This window comes from Kogia breviceps, chromosome 3 (assembly GCF_026419965.1).
Source record: "Kogia breviceps isolate mKogBre1 chromosome 3, mKogBre1 haplotype 1, whole genome shotgun sequence".
Lineage (NCBI taxonomy): Eukaryota > Metazoa > Chordata > Mammalia > Artiodactyla > Physeteridae > Kogia > Kogia breviceps.
Window position 1 is genome coordinate 43,842,710 of NC_081312.1, and position 4,345 is coordinate 43,847,054.

A 4,345-nucleotide genomic window follows, 5' to 3' on the forward strand; every position below is an offset into this window, starting at 1 on the left:
AGAGACAAAGAAGGACACTACATAATGATCAAGGGATCGATCCATGAAGAAGATATAACAATTGTAAATATTTATGCACCCAACAAAGGAGCACCTCAATACATAAGGCAAATACTAACAGCCATAAAAGGGGAAATCGACAGTAACACAATCATAGCAGGGGACTGTAACACCTAACTTTCACCAATGGACAGATCATCCACAATGAAAATAAAAAAGGAAACACAAGCTTTAAATGATACATTAAACAAGATGGACTTAATTGATATTTATAGGACATTCCATCCAAAAACAACAGAATACACATTTATCTCAAGTGCTCAAGGAACATTCTCCAGGATAGATCATATATTGGGTCACAAATCTAGCCTTGGTAAATTGAAGAAAACTGAAATTGTATCAAGTATCTTTTCCGACCACAATGCTATGAGACTAGATATCAATTACAGGAAAAGATCTGTAAAAAATACAAACACATGGAGGCTAAACAATACACTACTTAATAACGAAGTGATCACTGAAGAAATCAAAGAGGAAATCAAAAAATACTTAGAAACAAATGACAATGGAGACACGACCACACAAAACCTATGGGATACAGCAAAAGCAGTTCTAAGAGAGAAGTTTATAGCAATACAATCCAACTTCAAGAAACAAGAAACAACTCAAATAAGCAACCTAACCTTGTACCTAAAGCAATTAGAGAAAGAAGAACAAAAAAACCCCAAATTTAGCAGAAGGAAAGAAATCATAAAGATCAGATCAGAAATAAATGAAAAAGAAATGAAGTGATAGCAAACATCAAAAAAACTAAAAGTTGGTTCTTTGAGAAGATAAATAAAATTGATAAACCATTAACCAGACTCATCAAGAAAAAAAGGGAGAAGACTCAAATCAATAGAATTAGAAATGAAAAAGGAGCTGTAACAACTGACACTGCAGAAATACAAAAGATTATTAGAGATTACTACAAGCAACTGTATGCCAATAAACTGGACAACCTGGAAGAAATGGACAAATTCTTAGAAATGCACAAGCTGCCGATACAGAACCAGGAAGAAATAGAAAATATGAACAGACCAATCACAAGGAATGAAATTGAAACTGTGATTAAAAATCTTCCAACAAACAAAAGCCCAGGACCAGATGGCTTCACAGGCAAATTCTATCAAACATTTAGAGAAGAGCTAACATCTATCCTTCTCAAACTCTTCCAAAAGACAGCAGAAGCAGGAACACTCCCAAACTCATTCTATGAGGCCACCATCACCCTGATACCAAAACCAGACAAAGACGTCACAAAGAAAGAAAACTACAGGCCAATATCACTGATGAACATAGATGCAAAAATCCTCAACAAAATACAAGCAAACAGAATCCAACAGCACATTAAAAGGATCATACACCATGATCAAGTGGGGTTTATTCCAGGAATGCAAGGATTCTTCAATATATGCAAATCAATCAACGTGATACACCATATCAACAAACTGAAGGAGAAAAACCATATGATCATCTCAATAGATAGCAGAGAAAGCTTTTGACAAAATTCAACACCCATTTATGATAAAAACCCTGCAGAAAGTAGGCATAGAGGGAACTTTCCTCAACATAATAAAGGCCATATATGACAAATCCACAGTCGGCATTGTTCTCAATGGTGAAAAACTGAAACCATTTCCACTAAGATCAGGAACAAGACAAGGTTGACCACCCTCACCACTCTTATTCAACATAGTTTTGGAAGTTCTAGCCACAACAATCAGAGAAAAAAAAGAAATAAAAGGAATCCAAATCAGAAAAGAAGAAGTAAAGCTGTCACTGTTTGCAGATGACATGATACTATACATAGACAATCCTAAGGATGCTACCAGAAAACTACTAGAGCTAATCAATGAATTTGGTAAAGTAGCAGGATACAAAATTAATGCACAGAAATCTCTGGCATTCTTATACACTAATGATGAAAAATCTGAGAGTGAAATTAAGAAAACACTCCCATTTACCATTGCAACAAAAAGAATAAAATATCTAGGAATAAACCTACCTAAGAAGACAAAGGACTTGTATCCAGAAAATTATAAGACACTGATGAAAGAAATTAAAGATGATACAAATAGGTGGAGAAATATACCATGTTTTTGGATTGGAAGAATCAACATTGTGAAAATGACTGTACTACCCAAAGCAATCTACAGATTCAATGCAATTCCTATCAAACTACCACTGGCATTTTTTTTACAGAACTAGAACAAAAAATTTCACAATTTGTATGGAAACACAAAAGACCCCGAATAGCCAAAGCAATCTTGAGAACGAAAAATGGAGCTGGAGGAATCAGACTCCCTGACTTCAGACTCTACTACAAGGCTACAGTAATCAAGACAGTATGGTACTGGCACAAAAACAGAAATATAGATCAATGGAACAGGATAGAAAGCCCAGAGATAAACCCACACACATATGGTCACCTTATCTTTGATAAAAGAGGGAAGGATATACAGTGGAGAAAAGACAGCCTCTTCAATAAGTGGTGCTGGGAAAACTGGACAGCTACCTGTAAAAGTATGAAATTAGAACACTCCCTAACACCACACACAAAAATAAACTCAAAATAGGTTAAAGACCTAAATGTAAGGCCAGACACTATCAAACTCTTCGAGGAAAACATAGGCAGAACACTCTATGACATAAATCACATCAAGATCTTTTTTGACCCATCTCCTAGAGAAATGGAAATAAAAACAAAAATAAACAAATGGGATCTAATGAAACTTAGAAGCTTTTGCACAGCAAAGGATACCATAAACAAGACCAAAAGACAGCCCTCAGAATGGGAGAAAATAGTTGCAAATGAAGCAACTGACAAAGGATTAGTATCCAAAATTTATAAGCAACTCATGCAGCTCAATAACAAAAAAACAAACAACCCAATCCAAAAATGGGCAGAAGAACTAAATAGACATTTCTCCAAAGAAGATAAACAGATTGCCAACAAACACATGAAAGAATGCTCAACATCATTAATCATTAGAGAAATGCAAATCAAAACTACAATGAGATATCATCTCACACCGATCAGAATGGCCATCATCAAAAAATCTAGAAACAATAAATGCTGGAGAGGGTGTGGAGAAAAGGGAACCCTCTTGCACTGCTGGTGGGAATGTAAATTGATACAGCCACTATGGAAACAGTATGGAGGTTCCTTAAAAAACTACAAAAAGAATTACCATACGACCCCGCAATCCCACTACTGGGCGTATACCCTGAGAAAACCATAATTCAAAAAGAGTCATGTACCAAAATGTTCATTGCAGCTGTATTTACGATAGCCAGGTAATGGAAGCAACCTAAGTGTCCATCAACAGATGAATGGATAAAGAAGATGTGGCACATATATACAATGGAATATTACTCAGCCATAAAAAGAAATGAAACTGAGTTATTTATAATGAGGTGGATGGACCTGGAGTCTGTCATACAGAGTGAAGTAAGCCAGAAGGAGAAAAACAAATACCGTATGCTAACACATATATATGGACTCTAAGGGAAAAAATGTCATGAAGAGATTAGTGGTAGGACGGGAATAAAACACAGACCTACTCGAGCATGGACTTGAGGATATGGGGAGGGTGAAGGGTAAGCTGTGCCGAAGTGAGAGAGTGGCATGGACATATATACACTACCAAATGTAAATTAGATAGCTAGTGGGAAGCTTCCGCATAGCACAGGGAGATCACCTCTGTGCTTTGTGACCACCTAGAGAGGTGGGATAGGGAGGGTGGGAGGGAGGGAGATGCAAGAGGGAAGAGATATGGGAACATATGTATATGTATAACTGATTCACTTTGTTGTAAAGCAGAAACTAACACACCATTGTAAAACAGTTATACTCCAATAAAGATGTTAAAAAAAAAAAAAAAAAACAGTGCCCAAAGCCTAATAACTGCTCTGTACATGTTTGTTAACTAGTAGCTTCATTCCTGTTGAAATTAGGAATAAAATAAGAAGAAAAATTTTGTGGTTCTAGAAGTCTGGTCTGTTCAGTGAGACATGAAACAAAAGCCAGAAGTACATAACTATGGAATTATGAAAAGAGATTTACCATGATTCACAGACAATGTGATTATATGCCTAGACTACCCAAAAGAATCATCTGAAAAACTTTTAGAATGAATAATGGAATTAAAAATAGGTGTCTGGATGAAACATATATTTAAAAATCAGCAGCTTTTGCAAACCATTTTTCAGAAGCTAGCTAACAGAAATAAAAATATCAGTATGCAAAGACAAAAGTTCAAAGATGACTGGGACTTCCCTGGTGGTGCAGTGGTTAAGAATC